The following is a 22,084-nucleotide window of genomic DNA, read 5'->3' on the forward strand; positions in this document are numbered from 1 at the left end:
GAGGAGGAGGAGGAAGAGGAGGAGGAGGAGGAGGAGGAAGAGGAGGAGGAGGAGGGGAAGAGAGAAAGAAGGAAAAGAAGGAAGGAAGGAGGGAAGGAGGGAAGGAGGGAAGGAGGGAGGGAAGGACAGAAGGACGGAAGGAAGGAAGACAGGCATGCAGACAAGCACAGGTTTGTATATGGAGAGGGTAGTTAGCAGTTGTCTGTCCACAGAGAAAATATTGAGGCAGCTGAAAGGCTCCATTCTGGAAGCCACCTTGCCTCTCTTACACGTTGAGGTACAGACTTTGTATGGCACAGAGGCTCACCACTGTCCATTTTGAAAGGTCACTCTTGAAGGTAAGTTAATAACAAATTAGGAAATGTGTTTTCCAATGAGGGCAAGGATTCTTCCTTCAATTCCGAGGGGTCCGGGGGCTTCCTGGTGTGCTGAAGTTGCCTGATCTTCCTTAGGTATCCAGGATCTTGATCTGATTGCTAAGCAGAGAAAAGATTATAGAGGGTAAGAAAGAGCAAGCAAGGGCACGAAGGAGGCTATGGCCAGAGGCCCAAACAGATTTGAGGACTGTGCTAGGAAGGTTTTGTTGGACACAAGGACCCCATGACCAGTTGTGGGTTCCATGTGGAAGGTAGGGTCCACACTTTGCCATCACTGTTACCCTGGTGGCTAGAACGCACAAACTGTGCATTCAGTTGTGTTCTTTTTTCAGACCTGTTCCTTGTACTGCCCACCATAGGAGTTTGTTATCTGTCAGTTGGCATCTCTCAAAACCCCAGTGGTACCACCATTCAATGCTTCCTTCTCTGTGTACATACAAGCCTCCATGTCTTGTATTGTGAACCATAGTCCTTTGCTGTATTGCTGGGGAGGATGGATGGATGCACAGAGGTTGATCCCCAGCCATTGGTTGAAATGGAGTCTCACATAGCTTTATGCCCTGTTATCTTCGAATGGGAGATCTCCTGCATGTTTGGTCTCGAAGAAAGCTAGGATTGTGGGCTTGAGCTACAGTGCCCAGCATGTTCTTTATGCCTGACTGTGTCACCTTTCAAAAGCTATTATGGCTCTTGCGGGTTGTGTGCCTGTTATCTCCTTCTATGTAGAAGAATCGCTGGTAAGAGGACTCGTACAAGAAGAGAAGCACTCTATCTAACCAATGCAAAGACAGGGCTGGGAGAATGGCTCAAGTGATGAAATTCCTGCCTTGGGATCGAGAGGCCCTGAGTTCATGACCCCCCTCCTTGTGCCTCCAATTAGAAACCAACACAAGGCGTAGTTTTCCTAGAACTACAAGAATCTGCCATCTTGCCCCCCTATATCTGCAATCTAATCCCTCCCACCTTACCCTTCCCTAACCTCTGCCTTGTTCTCTATGTCTCTCATGTTATCATTTTAATCCTCTTCTCTCAAGGGAACCCAGGCACTACAGGACATTTTGAAATGAGCGTCTGTCCCTGTGAATAATCCTCTAGCGATCCATCCAGCTTGTTCCATGTATGGATTGTGGAGTCATCTGTCATTAGTCCCGTCCTTGTCTTTTGTTCTGATTCCTCACCAGTTTGACTGTGATAAGTTTGGGTGTCGATTTCATTATGCTTAGCCTGCCCAGATTTCTATATGGCTGCTTAAATCTGACTTCTACCTTGTGCCATAGGGAGAATGATTGCAGTCTTTATTTCTTTGGGCACTAAAATTGTGCATGCTACGCCCTCTTCTTTCCCACTGGGACTTTAGTAATGCCGATAGAAGGTTCTTGTTGTCTTCCTGTCCCAGGTTCTTAAAGTTCTGATGATTTTTTTTTTAATTTCTCAGTCTACTTTTTTCTCAGTAGTACAGAGAGGCAACTTATATTGATCCATCTTCCAGATGCTTCCTCTGGATCTTCAATGCTGCCATTACAACCCCGGCAGAGAATTCTTAGGTTGGCATTCCATTTTTTCCAATTCAAATAATTTTACATCGGACTCCTCCTTGGATCTTCAATGTTTGCTGTTGTTGTTGTGACTTGCTATTTCTCTGTGGAAGATGTTCTTTGCTTTATCGCCTTTCGTTTCGAGAATGTATGTTATGGCTCATGGGTTTGTGTTTGTGGTGGTTGCTTTACCCCTGTGCGTCGCATTTCTTCCATTCCGTGTCGGTTCTTTCTTGTTTCTTGGTAGAATCAGTGATTTCCTATGTAAAATCTGAGCACTTGGCTATGATAACACCAACTGTGGAAGGTTGTTTTTGTTTGATTTGGGGTGGTTTTTTTGTGCATCTTTTAGCTCTTTCCCCTCCCTCCCAACCCCCTCCCCCCACCTGTACAAAGAACATTGTCACCTCTACTGCTGAGTGGATGCACATGTCCAAGTTCTGTTGACCCCTAAGTGACAGTTGGCTCTTCAATACTGCTAGGCTGTACACCAGGGTCCCCTCCAATAATGCTCCCCTACCTGGGGCGATCGAAGGGTGCCATCACTGCCTCCATATGGCCTCTTTGGGCACCTATGAGAGAAGGTTCTTCCCTGTTTTTAGGGCTTCACATTTGCCACTCCCTGCTCAGCGTGTCATCTAGCTACTACTGTGCGCCTGGCTAGAAGACAGAGGTCACTGCCGAAATGTCTTTCAGACCAGGATCTTCATCCCTCAGCCTCCTGACTAGCAAAGATGGTAGGTGTGAGCCACAGTGCCTGGCTTAGCAGGATTTCCCTGAGTGACATTTGCAAACACAAGGGTATCAATCATCATCATACTATGTAACAAGACGATCATTTTTATCCCTCAGAGAAAATTATTTGCCTAGACTGGCTTGTCAGATTCAGTGTAAACAACAAAAGCAATGAAAAAAAAGGTAATATCTTAGTTTATAATCCCTACAAAACTCACCACACATCTCTGAAAAGCAATTCCCCATCCCTGATCCTGGCACAGGGCGAGGCTGGGGAGAGAACCGGGAAGATGGGCGGTCAGCCGTGAGTCTCTGAGGATTATTCCAGCCAAACAGTCACCTTTGGGGAGTTGGCTTTCATTCATTTTTCTTTCCAAGTTTTAACATTGCTTCGGAGTAGACCGTAGCAAGTGGATCTACTGCAGATTGCAAAGTGAGTGAATGACTGGGTTATCACTTAAACATCGGTTAACCGATGCCTGCTTATGTCAGCATTGTAAGAGCAAATTGCCTTAAATGATGATTATTTTTCTTTCTTACGTACTAAATTTCCCCAATGTGTTTGGACCTGGGCCAAGATCATGTCACTAACCCACTGGCTAACATCCCGTGATGAGCTAATCCACAGAGTTGGGAATTAGCACGTTGAGCTGGGCTTGTGGTAAATCATATGTCCTGTGTGTAAATTACCTCACTGGTGGCACCCCTGAGCCAGACTAAAAGCGCCCTGTTGTTAGGTCATCACAAACTAAGTCTACAGAGAGCAGATACCATGCTCTTTATTTGCCTTTGCCTCATTTGCGCTCCTTACACTCACAACCAATCTGCAGCTCACAACTTTCACCCCCCTAGAAAGTTTGCCCTGAGCTGGGTGTGACCACGCACGCCTGTCATCCCAGCTACTTGGTAAGGAGAGGCAGGAGCCTCAGGAGACAGAGCAAAGAGCCTGTCTTTCAAACGAAATAAAAGCGAACTGTAAAGGGGGGGGCGGAGCCAAGTGCCAGTAGCTCATCCCTGTCATCCTGGTTTTAGGAGACAGAAATGAGAGGCCAGCCCAAGTAAAAAGAAGTGTGTGTGTGTGTGTGTGTGTGTGTGTGTGTTTTCCTCTGAGAAAAGTAACAAGTGTGCATGAGTTTTGCTTTACCCTTAACCTAGTAGTAGTTCCCTTTGTTTTTGGTTGTGGGGCTTGAACTCACAGCCTGGGCCCTGTCCCTGAGGTTTAATGCTCAAGGCTAGTGCTCCACCACTTTGAGCCACAGTGCCACTTTTGTTTTTCCGGTGGCTTGTTGGAGATAAGAGTCTCTTGGGGACTTTTCTTCCCCAGGCTGGCTTTGAACTTTGATCCTCAGATCTCAGCCTCCTACTGAGTAGCTAGGATGACAGGTGTGAGCCACCAGCACCTGCTTCCTACTAGTGTTTTCAGTGATCGTGAAATACCAAAATGATTGGTATTGCTATTAATTTTTTGTTTGGGTCGGTCGTGGGGGCTGAACTCTGGGCCTGGGCGCTGTCCCTCAGCTCTTCAGCTCAAGGCTAGTGCTGTACCACTTGAGCCACAGCGCCACTTCCGGCTTTTTTCTGCTTATGTGGTGCTGAAGAATCGAACCCAGGGCCTCATGCCCGCAAGGCAAGCACTCTACCACTGAGCCGCCTTCCCAGCCCGAGACTAATTTTTTTTAACAGAAAAGAGTCAATTCACAGACAAGGGACACACATGGGTCATCTCTAAAGCATGGGTCACCCTGAGTATGGCTTCTGAGATTATTTTAAACTTGTAACCTCTGCATACTAAACTCACCAAAGTAGCGCAGAGAAAAATCTAAAAACAAAACAAAAAAACAAAAAGTGGGGAACAGAAAATGATCTTCTACCATTTCAGCTTTTATAATCCCTATTTCTCTTTCACAAGAAGGTCCGATGACTTTTCTGGTACCTATGACCTGGCACTGCCGAACTACTCACTCCTTCGGTTTACAGAGGAATCAACCAGTAATTAATTATATATCAGAACATGAGAACCAACCTGGCAATAATGTAAGGCTCTATTTACATATGTAGGTTATTTAAAATATGTCTTGTTAAATAAATATTTAAAAGGCCTCCTTATTTAGCTCATGAGCTGTTTGGACTGAGTGGGGAGGTGGCTCAATGCAGACTGTTCGAAAGAGTCATTGAGTTGTCCTAGATTTCCATCTCTGTCTGACCTGCAAATTCACTCCTCTGGGCATGGAAGAGCACACAGAGAAATGCATCCAATGAACACAACAACATATTTATTTCTTATTTTATTTGCCTTGGCACCAAAATGTATAATAAAGGTGGAAGTTTTTATCCTCAGCAAATCATAGACTTTATCTTTACCTTGAGAGAAGACAAGTAGAATAAAAGGCCTAAATACAAATTATCCACAGTCAAGGTGACTGCCCTGTAAGAGGAATCAGAAGCAGACAAAAATACAAGGAATCAAACCGGGCCCTACTGACTCACGCCTATCATCCTAACCATTCAGGAGGCTGAGAGCTGAGGATTGTAGGTTCAAAGCCAGCTTTGGCAGGAAATTCCATGAGGCTCTTATCTCCAATTAACCATCCAGAAAACAACAACAAAAACCCCAAAAGCCAACCCCAAAAGCTCAAGAGCACTAGCCTTGAGCAAAAAAAGCTAAGAGACAAGCATCAAGACCTTGAGTTCAAGCTCCAGTACTGGAACCAAACCAAGCCAAACCAACCAAACAACAACATAACCCCTAAAATGACCGAATGATTTCACAACAAAATATCCCTTTTTCCTGGGTTGTGGCTCTCTGTCTTTCTCTCTCTCTCTCTCCTTCCCTCCCTCTTTCTCTCTCTCTCTTTCTCCTGGAGAATACAGGTATAGCCGGCCTTATAAAGTTGGGTGTACCTTGCTGAAGAAAGAAAAAAAAAATCTCAAACATAAGCAATCCTGGATCCACCAGGGGGCGCAGTTCACCAGCACAAAACAAACAAACCTTCTCCAAAGGAAGTCACTGAAGGTCTCTCTCAATTTTCTCAGCTGACAGGGACCCTGGGATTTTTTATTTATTTATTTACTTAACTTTTTTTTTTCATTTTATCAGTTCCGCTAGATGCAGCACTGATTTCCTGTGGCCAGCCTCACACTGCTGAGATGCGTGTGGTTCATTCCGGAACGCCTGTGTGCTCCCACAGGGCTTCCTGTACATCATGAAGAAGAAGAAGAAGGAAAAAAAAATCAGCCCTGGTAGCTGATAGCCATCCCTGCTTTTATTATAGGAAGTCATTTAGTTCCCAGTGTCTAGAATACCAAGCCTCCTGAACCAAACGGGTAGATGCATCCTCCTTGTGATTCCATCCTTTTCCTTTTCCTTTTTCTTTTAGTGCAGGATTGGAAACTGAGGCCTGTGGATGAGGGATTTGTGACACTGTCTTAAGTTTCCGGGCTGGGCTGCTTCTTACCCACAGCTTCTTTCTTCAGCAAGCCTCCAACTCTCTCCACCCCCCTCCCCACACCCCCACCCCCTTTCCCCTCAGGGCTGGGAAAGAAAACAGCTGTCAGGGAAAGGCGGGTGTTGGTGATAAGGTCTTTGTGTGTAAGCTCAAACTTTGAGACCAGCCTGTCCAAACAGAGCAGCTGTGGTCTTCAGGGAGACCCGCAAGATGGCAGAGACCCCGAGCCTCCTGGTGCAAAAAAAAAAAAAAGAAAAGAAAAGCATTAGACAACCCCAGAAAGGGGCCTGTAGTCTCTTTACAGCATTCTGCACATGCGTGGACACTCCACTGAAGGAATTTCCCAGAGGACTCAACTTTTACTTTGGTGAGAAGTCAGTCCTTGAAGTCCCTTCACCTACACTTCCACTGTGGCATTTCAGCTCATGCGTTGGGCCGGTGGAGGTATAGATCCTGCTATCACTGAAGAACTCAGAGATACAGGAAGAGCCCCATCTTCCACTCCTAGATGACAATCTCGATGCTGGAAATATTTACTGAAACTGCTCACAGGGAATCTGGTATGGAGATGGGTCTGCTTCTTTACAAGGCACATTGTAGACACAGAGATGTCGATGTTGCTGCCTTCCAGGTCCACAAGCAGCAGGGTGAAAGTAGAGTCTGGTATTTCTGGTAACAAAGGCCTGGAAAGGGTGTAGAAGCTCAAACCTGTAATCACAGCAACTTGAGAGGTGGAGATTTGGGATCCTAGTTCAAGGGGACAGGAGAGAGTCTGTCTACACCAATGCTGCATGCGGTTGGTGTGTGCCTGTTACCTCAGCAACCTGGAGAAATAGAAGTAGGAAGATCACAACCCAGGGTGGTCAGAGATAAAGTGAGACCCAACCATTGCTGAAGGATGTAGAGGTTGTGGCTCAAGTGGTAGAGCACTCACCTAGCAAGCACAAGACCATGACTTCATTCCCTAAGACTGCTCATCCTAACAATCATAATGGTAACTTCTAGAACTTACCAGTTTTTACTTCTGGTCTCGCCTGTGGCTCATAGGAATTAAACTCACTGAAAACGAAACGCTCAGGTGACATGGAAAAGACCCAAGTGATTTTTTTTCCTTTAGAACTGGCTTTCCAAACTGTGAAGATTAGCCAGAGATTTAGTTATTCTCATTTCTCTTCAGCTTTACTATTTCTCTATTTTCCACTAAGTGTTATTGCTCCTGAATCAACCATAGAGAAGAAAAATAAGGACGAAAACCACAGAGAAGAAAACTGAAAGAGCTCAAAGCATCTTGGGAAGTGCTGATAAAATTCTAACACATCCTCAATACCATTTCATCAAGGGTCACACACAGAGAGAATGTCTCTCTGGACAAAGAAATGGAAGTTAATCCCATTTTAAAAAAAAAAAATGTTTAAAAATGTGGGCCATGCATGGTGGTTATATAATCCCAGCATTCCGGAAGCAGAGGAAGAGCAAGCCAAGTTCAAGTCCAGCCTGAGCTACATCACAACAATCTATTAAATAAGTAAAATGAAAAGAAAGAAAAGAAAACACTCAAGCTAAATTCTGCCTGACAGATCTGTTCATATTGTCATTTGAACTCCGCTGTAGGTGGATGGCAGGAGGGACAGGTTTGTGTTGCAGGATTACACCACCACCACAAAGAAAAAGCCATCTGCCTTGCTCGATTCCCCCCTGGCCTTTATAAAATTCTTTCTGCTTGCGAATGGCCTAATGCTATAATCTAACTTTTGGGCCCAAATGTATGAGAAAATAAAAGCAACCCGAGTAACGATTGCTTGGCAGTCGAGTTTGATGCAGTATCTCCCGAGGGAACTCAACCGTGAAGGGTACGCACAATAAGACTTGTTATCTGACAGAACGTGGGTTTGGTTTTTGTTTCGTTCCTTCCCTTGTAGTGTTGGGGTTCACACCCAGTGTGCTCCGAACATCCTACACAACTGTCTACCACTGCGTCTTGTACCCCCCCACCCCAGTTTCCAGATAGGTTGTTGGCAAGAGCGACCCCTTAACCAAAGACCCATTTCAAAGGCACATACTATCTTAAATAAGAAATAAGCGGCGTGGCTGTGTACCCCTTACCCCGAATCTAGCACACTGCTACATTCTGCAGTCTAGACGCTGCACTGCAGCTGTGCGAACTTCCAACGATTTAGTAGGATGAAGGAGGTCTGCTATGTTAGAGTTTCATCTTGAATAGAAAAGCAGGGCCTGGTGGCAAAGGAGAGATGATTTTCATCTTACAATCCATTGAGATCAAGATGCCAGAAGGTGGAGGCTTGGACCTAAAAATAGAAACACAGCAGCCAGTGTCAGCCCTGTAGACACTGGATGTCAGCGAAGGTAGACCTGTCATTTATTGGATGAGCTGGATGGTTTAAACCCAAGCACTCTGGATGTTGGAAAGTTTTGCCTTCTATTCCCTCTGGGATTTCTTAAATGATCTTCATCATCATCATCATTATTTTTTTTTTGCAACCAAAATCAAGGAAGAAGTTCCTTTCTTGTCAAGCATTAATATACAAGCTGAGTAATTAGTGTGAGTTATTACCGCTCTTGTTTTTACATTTCAGAGTCACATTCACAAATATCAAAGTTCTTGGCGAGATGAAGACAAGCTCAGACATGTAGGAGTGAAATATTGCCCACATCTCTCTGGGAGAAAAATAAAATAACTCTCATTCTTTCATTGCTCCTCGGACTAAATGTTTTGAAGAGAGAGGTTTTACTGGAGTGGAGTAAAAATATGAGCAGCTTGAAAATGGTCCATATCCGTCTCTAATTGCTGTCCCCTTTGGCCTTCTTAAAACTAAAATAGTCCGGATATTTAGAAGGCTTTGGTGCTCAGCTCTTCTTTTAATCTCTCTCTGTGTCTCTCTCCTAACAGTTCTCAGTCTAACGGAAAGTGATGAATCTGAAGAAAGAAAATTCTCATGATCAAACTTGAGTCTGTAGCTGTAATTATTATATTCCAGATTCATCTCCAAGGTATCTACAACTTAAAAGCAAACAAACTAATGGCTACAGCAAGATTTGAAAAAGGACAGCTCTTTGGGAAGAAACTTAACATTCACAGGAAGTATGTCATTGGAGCAGATAAATTTTTCTGATATTTGTCTGATAGAACAAGTCCTTTTTGTTTGTTTGTTTGTTTGTTTTGTCAGTACCGGGACTCCAACGCAGGGCCTGGGTGCTGTCCCTAAGCTTTTTTGCTCTTAGAGCCGCAGCTCCGCTTCTGGCTTTCTGGTGGTTCATTGGAGATAAGATTCTCACAGACTTTCCTGTCTGGGCTGGCTTCAAACCACGATTCTCAGATCTCAGCCTCCTGAGTAGCTATTCAGTAGCCACTTGGTGTCCAGCTTAGCTGTGTCATTTTGAAATAGCTCACATTCAATTTATTTTTTTCAATACTGCCTTATCTCACTTGCTTTATTTTGTGTGTGTGAATCTAACCTAGAAGGAGACCACTAGAGGCTTTACCAACCTTGGCATTTGGGGTCCAGGAGTGATTTTTTGGGGAGGTGGGAAACTCCTTTTGCAGTGTAAGGGATGTATTCACATCTTTATCCCCTGTATTCCAGATGACATGGCCATACCGCCCTCTACCACTATACTTTTTTTTTTTAACAACCCTTCTGTTTCACAATTCTTTGCTTCAAAAGATTATTATTGTTGAGAGACTGTGTTTTTGATCTGGCATAAGTAAGAAGAAAATGTGTCGCATTTTTATTGGCGTCCGTGAGCTCTTTAGAAAACGTATCCCACCTGGCTCTGAGATGGTGTGCTGCCTGAGTTTGGACAGGCTCTGTTCCTCGGGGTCCCTGAACTGTGTCATCCGTCAAACAATTATACTACTCGCCTTTCCTGCTAAGTACAAACGGTGAATCAAAATAATGGGCTGCGTGTTCTAACCAAAGGAATGGGCTGTAAAGAAGCAACGTGACACCGCGCCAACTCCTAACTACCATGTGATGTGAGTTCACGGAAGCATGACTCATGTGAGGTGGCACCGTACTTCCCTATGAAGAGGGTTAAAAGACACCCTTAAAGGTCACCCAGAAGGCACTTGGAAATGGGGCACATATCAATATAAAACCCACTCCCCTCGCTGGGCGCTGCTGGCTCAAGCCTGTCCTCCTAGCTACTCAGAAGGCTGAGACCTGAGGATCCCATTTTAGAGGCAGCACAGGAAGGAAAGCTGGTGAGATACTTATCTCCAATTAACTACTGAGAAACCAGTGCTAGCCTTGAGCTAGCAAAGGGACAGTGACTAGGCCCTGAGTTCAAGCACGCGTGCATGTGCACACACACACACACACACACACACACACACACACACACACACACAGAGCTCACCCCAGAAATGCCTAAGTTCAGTGTGTACATTTCTTAACTAGGTCTCAAAAGGAGAAGTTGAGTCTACTCCTAAAGCATTATGGCCCCAATCTATAATCCTCGCTAGTGGGGAACTCAATTATCGGGAAAAGTGTGGTTTGGACCAACTAGGCATGGTGGTGTACATCTGTAATTCCAGCTAGGCAGGAGGTGTCGGTAGGGGAAATCGTAAGACAAGATATGAAGACAATGAACCAGGTAGCCTGGTTCACGTGATGGCAGAACACGCATGTTCCTAACAAGTGTGAGGCCCGTGTTCAAGTTCAACCTCCCAATGGCTGAAAACCCTGGACCCATCAATAAAAACACCTCTGGTTAAATAAAAGAGAGGCATGTACGCATGGCAGGTGAAGCACCGTTTTTTTGTTTTTTTGCCAAAGGGGGCTGTAGATGGAAAGACGGGAGATGAAGGCATGCCTGCTCTGTGAGCTCAGATGACCTCTGCGTAAACAGCCAAGCTGGGTAATCAAGACAGGGATGGCAGGGCGGAGAGAATGGCTTTGACAAGGATCAGTTCCAGTGGGCTCCTGAGGCCGGGCTGGCCAGTTCATTCAGCCGTGCCCGGCGCTTGCTGAGCTCACAACAGAGAGCACTGTGATGTCCAACGTGTGAAACAACCAACGGGCGGGGGGTGGGGAACAGAACACCACCCCGGAGGGGCAGCTCTGGGCTTATTAAGGTGTATCGCATGGCGGTCACCTCCCTAAACCGGGTGCTGGTGACACAGGATCCGGGGATGTGTAAAAGAAGGCAGCGGAGGCCGATCCAATCGCCTCCAGCAACAATGGCCTCTTTCTTGGGCTCTCTCAAAGGGTCTCTGGGCGTAGCTTCCTTGTGTAACACTCAGCAAAACCTCTTCTCTCTCAGGATTGTGGTAGGTCTTTGCTCCTGGCTGCCCTCTGCTTGTCTTCTCTCCTTACACTCGTGGTAGGTGACCTATTTTACAAAAACCAAAAAAAAAAAAAAAGGCTGCACTGCTCATTGCTCTGGTTACCTCTAACCATTAATTCGCAGGACAACGATCCCACCATTTGGGGGGAGAGGGGGGAGGAGGAGCTTGAAGCACCGAAGCCATGTTCTGACCAGGCAGACTTTTGTAGAGGTGTGCCCACAGGGGTGGAAAACTCACAGACACACACATGTGCGTGTGCATATGTGTGTGTGTGTGTGTGTGTGTTTCATGTTCTCTAGTTTAATTCTGAATTCGAAGAAAGTCTTTCAATTAGAAACAGACGTTACAGTGAAAATAATAATGATAATAATATAAACACAAAGAAATGAAATGGTTGCAACAGGCCAGCTTGTTTTCTGCAGTGTCAGACAACCCTGAAAACATAGGACCGATAACCTACGGCTTAGGAAAGGAAACACAAAGACTCAATAAAAGTTGCCTCTGGCTTCCTGTCAGGATGACGGGAAATGATTTGGGAGCTGGACAGGCAGCCTCCCTGATGAACCATCCGGGTCATCTGCTATCTGTAACTTCTTCATAAAATCATTAAAAAATAAATAAAAGCCAATGGAACACCTTCACCGTTTTTGAAGCGCAGAGTTTGGGATATATTTCAGTTGAATAAATAGTTGGTTCCCTGTTAAGAGTGGATCACTATAACCAATCAAATTTGAGAACGGGACATGGCGGTCCATGCCTGTAAATCCCAGCGACTCAGTAGGCAAGAGACAAGGAGAATCACTAATTCAAGGCCAGTTTGGGCAAAAGGAGCAAGACCCTATGTCAGAAACAAAATGGCTGGGAACATGACTCAAGCCCCTGGGTTCGGTCTTTAATACTGCTAAACAAATGAACAGCAACAACAACACAAACAGAAGCAAGAGTCAAGAAGGAAGGTCTCAAAAGGAGAAGTCGAGTCTACTCCTAAAGCATTATGGCCCTGATCTATAATCCTCACTAGTGGGGAACTCAATTATCGGGAAAAGTGTGGTTTGCACCAACTAGGCCTTCCTGAGAAGGAAGGCCACATAATTTTCAAAGAGACTCTTAATGCATATGAATAGTAATAGTAATAATGATAATAACCCCCAAATCGATCTCCACAATTCTGTTCCGTTCTTTCCAATTGAAAGATAGGACTGTTTAAGAAGGGAAAGTTTCTCTCCTTGGCCTCTGTCTTGTCTGTGTAAGTCATAGATGAAAAGAGCTGGATTGGGGCTGGGAAGGTGGCTCAGTGGTAGAGCGCTTGCCTCGCGTGTATGAGGCCCTGGGTTTGATTCCTCAGCACCACATAAACAGAAAAAGCCAGAAGTGGCGCTGTGGCTCAAGTGGTAGAGCTCATGCCTTGAGCTGAAAAGCTGAGGGACAGTGCCTAGGCCCAGAGTTCAAGCCCTACAACTGACAAAAAGAAAAAGAAAAGAAAAGAGGAGCTGGATCATAAGTCACAGTGAGACAAATCTATCATTTCTCCTGGAAGAGGCAATCCAAGGGCAGGCCTGTATCTGTACCAGGAGTCCCTAAGATATCACCTTAAAGCCAGGGTGGTGGATAGATCAATGAACTTTCTCCTTACTTCCAACTGAAAGCATCGCGCTAGTAGTATAGATTTCAGTTTTTTCTTTGTCCCTGCAGGCATGTTCTGTTTCTTTTTCTTTTTTTTTTCCCCAAGTAATCCCCCTTGAAATGTGCAGTAAACTCGGAATTCATCTTGTTCCTCCCTTGATCTTCTGGTGCTGGAACTGGGCTTGACCTGAGAGTCCATGGCCCAGGGCTTCACAACTTGGACTTCTGTTTCTGGATCTGGGAACTTGATCAGTCAGGTCCTAGGCTAATAAATGATTCAGGCCTTGAGGGAATGTCATCCCCTCCCCCCCACCTCCTCCTTTCCCTTGAAACTAATCTCAGAGCAATACTCAATCGTAAGTTCACTGTCAACAGCTTGTCTTTAAGGAAACAATGTTCTCCCTACTTGGCCAGCTACCTTGCCTCTGGAGATGGAGGCCATGGCCCGCTACTGTGGCTCTGTGTCGTGTCCCAGTTCAGTCTGGCCTTGACTTGTAGCTGACTTTATCATTCAAATATCATTGCTGATGCATTTTCAAAACAACAACAACCCCCCCAAAAGAGATTCCCCCCCCCACGTCCCAGGAAACCGCAAATGCTTCCTGGAGTTTATAACAAATGGTTGTATTTTGTGTCTGCAGAATGTAAGCATGATTAGAAGTGAACAAAAGACAAAATGCATATTGGTTGTCTCTAATCTGCATCCCCGTAGACAGGTTTGGTTCTGGAGAGAAAGGCTCCTGGAGTGGTTAGGGCTGTTTTGATTTTGGAGATATTTCCCCCAAAGGCCAAACCAGAATGACAAAATAGGTTTAAAAAAAATATTGGAGCCCCAGATCTTTTTTCGAATCCCAAATTTATCATGGAGTACTAGAACCGTCTTTGTCCTTATTGTGCTCCATCAAGCTATCAGGTCTGAAAATGTGTCGCAGGAGCCTAGGGAGGGGCTGCTGTGCGATTATTGCTTCTGTCCTTGGGACTCCTTTGTGGAGTTCGAGAATTGGCGTCTCTGCCAGAAACTCATGCCTGTCATCCTAGCTACGCAGGAGGCTGAGATCTGAGGGTCACGGATCAAAGCCAGCCCCGGGCAGGAAAGTCCGTCAGACTCTTACCTCCAATGAACCACCAGAAAACCGAAGTAATGCTGTGGCTTAAGTGGTAGAGCGCTTGCCTTGAGCTGAAGAGCTGAGGGACAGCGTCCAGGTTCAGAGTTCAAGCCCCATGACTGACCGGGGGAAAAATAGAAAAGAAAAGCAAAACAGAATTGGCATCTCACAGCTTTGTGCTTTCGTCCTATCTCAGCCAGGGTGAGTGTCAGGAGGGGGCAAGGCAGGGGCTTGAATGTCTCCCATCAGTGTGATGCTGAGAGGGAACAGGCCCATCCCGGGCGCCTCCCATCTCCCAATGACCCAGGCTCCATTGCCCTGGTCCTCCCCAGGCCCCCACGGGTAATCCATACACCTGTTCATCCTCTCTCCTGCATGGCCGGGCTGTGCGTTTCTCTCTTATTCTCTCTTCTCTGTGTTTCTCTCGTCCCAGGATGCAGCTGTCAGAACTCTTGGCATTTCCCTAGAGTCTCCTCTTGGCGCATGCCTGCTGATGACTGTGTATATGCATGGCTAGACCCTCTCATCTCAGTGCTTGTAAGACCCACCCTCCCCTGCCAAGAGACATCTTTTCCTCTTTCCCATTCATGTCTTTCTCCCTTCTCCATGTCCAATAGCTGCAATGGCTTTTCTGTGGTCTCTCTGTTGTATCCCAATGTGAACTCTCTATGTGTTTTTCTGTCCACCATTTCTTCTCTCTCTCTCGGTAGACGATCTACATCCCATGAGCCCTTAGGTTTGTTATTCACTGGGTCCAACCTGGCCCTTCTTTCCTGCTAAGTAACTCGGAGACACGTTGGTGGACACAAAGTCACGTGACAGTGTATTTCTAGGAGGGAATTTGCTTCATTCTGTTATTTTCCTCCTAATGAATAATAGTCACTAGGCAACAACCATGAGACTTTGCTTGCTTTGGGAGAAAGGACAAACCATAATAGGCACAGCTTTCTTTGTTCTAATGAGAAAACTCAAAGGTTCTGTTAAAAAGCCCTATACCCTAATGCTCCCATCAAAATGTTAACAGGTAAAGAAGAGGCCGTGGTTCGAAGGGTAGAGCACCAGCCTAAGCTAGTATGGGGCCCGGAGTTCAAACCCCAGTGTTCTCCCACATAGAAGGGAAAATAAAACATAGCAGTTAAGTCATAGGTAAAATCTAAATGCTGTATTCTTCTGGAACTCACCAATGGAAAACCAGAGTAGAACATTCCATAGCGATAAGAAATCACCTTTCTCTCTCTCTCTCTTTGTCATTCTCTTTCTCTGTCTCTTTCTCTCTCTTCCTACACACACACACAAAGGGGAAAGCTGACCTTGAATGAGCAAAAGAGCATCCCCATGTTTACATTTCGGACTTTTAGCCGAGTAAAACAAGAACCACTGTCATTGAAACTTGTCCTGTATGTTTCACTTTGCATTTGTCACCTGGCTTGGCAGTACTGGTGTTTGAACTCGGGGCCTCAGACTTGCTAGGCTGGTACTCTACCACTTGAGTCATCCTTCCAGCCAGGCTTTTGGATGGTAATTTTGGAGATGGAGTCTAGTGAACCTCAAACTACGATCTTCCTGTTCTTAGCTTCTTAAGTAGTTAGGATTATAGGCATGAGCCCCCGGCTTCCCTTTTCATTCTATCTTGTGGTGAGGGATTATCGGTGTGATGATCGCCATTAATGATGTTGTAAAATCGTACAGGGAATAAGTTCGGGATACGAAAGGAAGTATATTTAAGTATGACAGGATTTCTGGTACTCTGGGACAGGAATGGCCCTGTCTCGGGGCTCTCTTACCAGTAGGTCCTATGTAAATCAGTCTGGTTGTACTTCATCTCCAGCTGTTGACGCTTACGAAACTAACATAATCTTGAGAACACCAGATGGTCCAATCATGGAAGTTTAAAGACTGGATTCCTCTGGGCTTTTCTTTTTTAGTCTCCATGAGAAGTTTACCTATCCCTCTAGCGTATGCTGAGTTTTGTGTTTTTGTTTTTTAAAAACAGTATAAGGTCCTAAATGGAATCAGCATTACTTCTCATGGGTAGACTTCAAGAGAGAGCAATGTGGCTCCATGTTCCTTTTTTAATGAACAGCTATGCTCCTCATTTTATTTTTTGTCCGTTATGGGGCTTGAACTCAGGGCCTGGGGTGCTGTCCCTGAGTTCTTTTGGCTCAAGGCTAGTGCTCTACCACTTTGAGCCATGGCTCCATTTCTGGTTTCCTGATGCTTCATTGGAGATAAGAATCTCATGCACTTTTCTGCCGGGGCTGGCTTTGAACTATGATCCTCATATCTTAGCCTCCTGAGTAACTGGGATTACAGGTGTGAGCCACTGATGCCTTGCTTATTAGGTATTTTAGACAGTATTTTTCATCTTGGGAATCCAAAGCTTTTGAGAGAGAGCATTTAAATCCTCCCATATATATATATGTGTGTGTGTGTGTGTATATATATATATGTATATGTGTGTGTATATATATATACATATACATGTATATATAGTGAATGTTGCTTAAGATATTTTAGATCTCGTGATTTTCTGATGAAATCATAGATAACAATTCAGAACTGCATATTAGACAAAGCAGTCCAGGTGGAGAATTACAGCTCACAGGAAGAGGGAGCAGCCCCAGGATGCAGAGGAGAATGTGGAGGAATGTTGGTGGTTCCATGGAGGATGGGTCTAGGAGATGAAGAAAGCTGAAGGGAAGTGGTTCGGTATTTCCAGAACATGGTTTTTCCATATCTCATTTCTCAGTGTTGTGAATGCTTGTGGGAATTTTGCAACCCCATAAAAATGTGCCCTTTTTCTGTCTCTGCTAATGGCCTAATGAAATAAACACTCATAAATATAGGGTGTTCCCAGAGATAAAGATCTGGATATCAACTGCCTCTCACCTGTCAGTGGATGTTTTATTGGCAGAGTACTAGATCCTGAGTTCTCTTTAAGCTATCTCCCCCCCCCCTCCCCACACAACCTTGAAGACTACGGGACCTCACTATGTATGGCTAAAGGATTCTTGAGTGTCTTGTGGTTAAACCAATGTGGACTTTACCCACTTTCTAATTCTCAGGGAACCGATCATTGGACTTTATCTGCCGCCTGTGAGTTTTGGGTGGAATCTTCACACAAATCTGGCTGGGATAAAAACCCTTCACCGGGAAGCTCAGACCTCCTCCACAGGGAGCAAACATAGCTGCTTGGTCTAACCACACTGAAGTTATAGGAAGTAGAAATATTGGTGGGTGAGGATGCTCTAGTTAGAGATTTGTTTCTGGGGGAGTTTGTCTTGTCCCACTGTAGGGTTTCAGGCGGGGTGAAGAAGAAATTGCCTTCCTTCCTCCTTCCACAGGATTTCTGCAGGAAAATTGGTCTGGCTTTGTGTCTGCCCACTCAGTGCCTAGAGGCTGAGAGATGGTGCTGTGTCCCCTACATCTGAGCAGCCAATGAGTTCTGGGTGATAAGAGGAGCCCAGATATCTCCTTTTTAAATTAGGGCATGTTCACTTCTGAACATTGAAGCATCTGCAGCACCATCTCCCTCTTCCTAAGTCTCTCCACTGTTGTGAGGAATGGTTTTACTCCCCATGGCTCTTATCTTTCTGCCTCTCAAGCTGGACTCAAACCTAGGATCAGACTGTACCTTTAATACCGTCACCAGTGCCAATCTTATAGCGGTGAGACTCACGGCTGCCAACTTCGGTGCTAAACCAGCTTTCAGTTGCTTAGGCTGCCACAGCCTGTGAGATTCCAACCCTAAGTTTTTAACTTGAATACGGAGAAGGCAAGAATGCCATTTTCTTCCAAGTCAGGTCAGTCTCACTTTTGATTCTGGCTGGGTTATTATATTTTTGCTTATGCTGAGCCTCAGACTTCTCCTTCACAAAATAATGTCAGGAGTAACACGTACCCTTGCGAGTTTTCTGTCTCGTAGGTATTTCAAGAGCATCAGGTCAGTTCCCTTTGAAATATCCTACAGACTGATTTCTTCTTTCTGCTCTTCCGTTCCTGCAGATTACACTCTGATAACTCCAATATTTGTTTTTAGACTTTCCTATCTCTCCTTCTCCAGAATAAGTCTGTTCAGATTTGCTATAAATGTGTACATACCATATATATGCAATTATAAACCATCCCATTACAATCCTGTAGGCAATAATATCATAAGAAAAAGACATTTTTATATGGCATATAATCTCTCCATCATGCAGTGAGAAAGTTATGTGTTATTCTGACTTTAAGTATAACTGTATGTGGCTCAGCTTGAGTGTTTGTTTGTGATAAAGTCTTTTTTGGGTGATGGTGATTCCGGGATTTGAACTCAAAGCCTTGTACTCACTCGGCTTGCTTGCTAGGTTGATACTCCACCACTTGATTCATGCCTCCATCCTGAGTTTTTTCTGGTTATTTCAGAGATGGAAATCTCACAGGTTTTTCTGCTTGAGCTAGCCTTGAACAAGAACCATCCAGATTCGAATCTCTGAGTGGTTAGGACTAGCGGCGGGAGCCACGGGGTGCCAGACTATATAATAAGATTTTTCTAAGAACACTTTCCATTGTCCTCCAAAAACTAACAAGAACACATTATCCTGTCTATCCTGTCGAGGTTTTACCACCTAGACTCTTAAAGATATGGCCAAAGCAGGAGAGAAAACCTTCACCATGACTGAGACATGTGAAATGTTCCCATTTAACTGCATGATTTGGAGTTCTTTAAAATATTTATAATTTTCCAGAATAAACAATGAGGTAATGGCCCATAGGACTGTCTGTGGCCAACTTGGACCGGCCACAATAATGAGTTGCGCTCGAATTTCCAAAGGTCAAGTTCATTTTGGATTATGACCAAAGTGTTCAAATAGATAGATGAAGTTTTTCAAAGCCCTGGAGATGGGAAATGTGATCTGGGAATGACATGCCCCTTTGTGGTAATTTCAGTTCTTCTAAGGTTTGGCAGAGATGAGAAAAGAAGTTTAAGTTAAGCCTTTTAGATGACTAAGAATAAAAGAATGGGTGTCCAAATATGGACTTTTATAGAGGATCTTCACTGTGTGTGCCCCTTTAAAGAGTTCACTGTTGTTTCTTCTTTTAATAAAATAGTCTTACGTGCAGTCATTTAATTTCTAATTAATCCATTCTTTTGGAGACCCAATTGTCAGGAGAATTATTCAATTGTCAAGTACGCTTTGTGTAACTTTTTTCAGCCAGTAGCCTTCATCGGCGGCGGATAAGGGGTTGGAACTGCGTTCCTACCACCATTTCTGTCTTCTCTATGTGGAGAAATGAAAATCACACTTTCCCCTCAACTCTGTATAGTTATTCAAAGTGTTAGTCCTATCGAGAAGGAAATCACACCTCATTTAGTTTAGGTACATTAAAGCTGAGTGTACACTACCAGGGATGAAATGGAGCAAGACTGAGAAATATAGTTAGCTTGGCTTTCTGGAAGATGTTGAGTGTCGGGATGTCAGAGCAGTAATTGAGATGACACCGACGGGCCCATCATGGTCGACCTGCTCTGTGGTGAGTCAAAGCCACTGGCTTTTTAAAATTCCTGCCTTGATATGAATTAGCTGACGTTGCAAGAAGGTGTAGTGTAACATTTTCCTGTATGTAAGCCACAGGAAGTGTGTTTAGTGAGATCTAAAGGAGAGAAGGATTACGCTAGTCCCCAAAGTGTATAAAGACGGATTGGTGTAGGCTCCATCTTGCACTAAGTCCAAAAACATGTGCCCCAGCTTTGGAGCTTGCTCCTTTTCCCCGTGACATTATGATGTGATTTAAAGCAACTGGAGTTCAGGGAGGAGCGAGGCCACCCTAGGAGACTGCAGATGACCTCGTGTGTGATAGCTCTCCTTGCTTCTCCCCACCACATGCAGTGAGTCCTTGCACTGAGTGGATGAGACGTAGCAAATACTGATAGAGCTTAATGCAGTTCTTTGGCAACTTTGGCTCAACATAGTTAATTCAGGCGCAAGAAAGCAGAAGAGAAAGAAACATACCAAGGGGAGTTCGCATAGGTCAATTTGTGTGTGTGTGTGTGTGCTCTCATTCCCTCCCTTCCTCTCCCTCCATCCAAATACTTGTGTACACATCAAGCTAGACTTGGAAATCCTAACGGAGACAAGGGAAGGATTTATCTCCCCAGCCCCCGCACCCCCCCGTCCTCCAAACATTGAGAACACAGCATTATTTTGGATGCCATGTTTTAGAAAATCTTAAGCATGCAGTTCTGCAAACAGCTTTCCGGGGGTGCTAAAGAGGCATGTGCTGTACAAGGTAATGGAGATGGATCCCACAGCAGAATCCACCATTGGGTACATTCATATCACAGAAACATTGATAAGTCTCTGTGTGTGTGTGTGTGTTCTCTCTCACTTGAATTTAGTCTCCCGGGATCTCTGCAGCAGAACCTCAAGTATCTACTGTGAACCAGGGGCACAAACACAGTGAAAACAAGTTTCTCTCCTCTAGGCATTTCTTACGTGGGAAAGTAACATGCATATAATTCATTGCAGGACCATGTTAAGATTTTTCATAGAGATATGAACCAAGCATTCTGGCGACAGCTACAGCCAGGAAATGCTTGAAACCCGCCTAGTGAAGTTGGACAACAAATACCGCATATGTTCTATGGGAGAGAGCGATGGGGACCGAGAAAGTGAAAACACTGTGTAAATGGAGCCATCGATATACACACGTCAATCTTTGTTTGCCCACGAATATGTTTGAGTATGTATGAAAACAGACGGCATCCCTGATGCCCTGTGACTCATACGCACAGCCAAGCAGGATTTGAGCTCACGTTATTGAAGAGCGTTAACAAGGTAAGGTCCAGGTTGCTCAGTAAATGCATAAGCCATATAGTCTAAAGCTAACAAGCCACTGAATGAACACTTTTATGATAATGATGATTATGTTTCACCCGAACTTTTAGCATTCTCTTTCTTGAGTTGTGTGTGTGTGTGTGTATATGTGTGTGTTGCCTGTAATTAGTAATTTATAGAAAGTAGATTGCTGAGGCTCCATTCCTACTAGATGCCCAGGGTCATATGTGTACTTCAGTGCAGGTTGCCACCCACTCTGTAACGCAGCTCTATTTGCAAAGCAATGGCAAGATTGTCAAGTTGGGACTTCCAGAGTCTCAGCTTGGTACCTGGCTTATTACTGGATTCTGCATTTAAAACATGTCTTCTCCTCAAGTCATCAAGTACTGATAATAAGCAAAGGGGCTCTTAAAAACAAGTTCCTAGCCAGGCACAGATGGCTCACACTTGTCATCCTAGTTACTCAGGAGGCTGAGATCTGAGGATCGTGGTTCAAAGCCAGCCTGGGCAAGAAAGGCTGTGAGACTCTTCAATAAACCACCAGAAAACCGGAAGTGGTGCTGTAGCTCAAGTGGTAGAGGACTAGCCTTCAGCTGAATTGCTGAGGGACAGCGCCCAGGCCCAGAGTTCAAGCGTTCAAGCCCCATGACTGACAAACAAAACAAAACAAGTTCCTGAGCTACATTTCTGGAACCTTCTTCCAGCTGGAGAAGATGCCTTGTTGCACCTCTCTCTGAGCTCTGCTTTGGTCTCTGACAGTCATACCTGCCTATTTACTTAAACAGGAAGTCCCCCCCCCCATGTGATTTTCTTTGATGGAGTTCAGATTCCAGTGCATTGTTGTTGATGTTGTTGTTGTTTTCCCTAGGCTCAGAATGCTCTGCTATCTGCAGGGGACTTTCACAAGTTTGTTAGGCAAAACTCCCCTCCCACCCCCAAATCAGCAGTCAGCATTTCAAGGTGCAAGGTGCTCTTTAAATAAAGCCTAGCATTTTCTTTCCCCCCAACTCCTGCCCAGAATCCGTGAATTCAGCAACTGTTGAGCCATACTTGAAAAATCATTTCATGTACATTGTCCAATGGGTTGTCAGTTACAAGGTCTGAAATTCTTCTTCTTGGGACGATGTGGGATGCTT

This window comes from Dipodomys ordii, unplaced genomic scaffold (assembly GCF_000151885.1).
Source record: "Dipodomys ordii isolate 6190 unplaced genomic scaffold, Dord_2.0 Scaffold15, whole genome shotgun sequence".
Classification (NCBI taxonomy): domain Eukaryota; kingdom Metazoa; phylum Chordata; class Mammalia; order Rodentia; family Heteromyidae; genus Dipodomys; species Dipodomys ordii.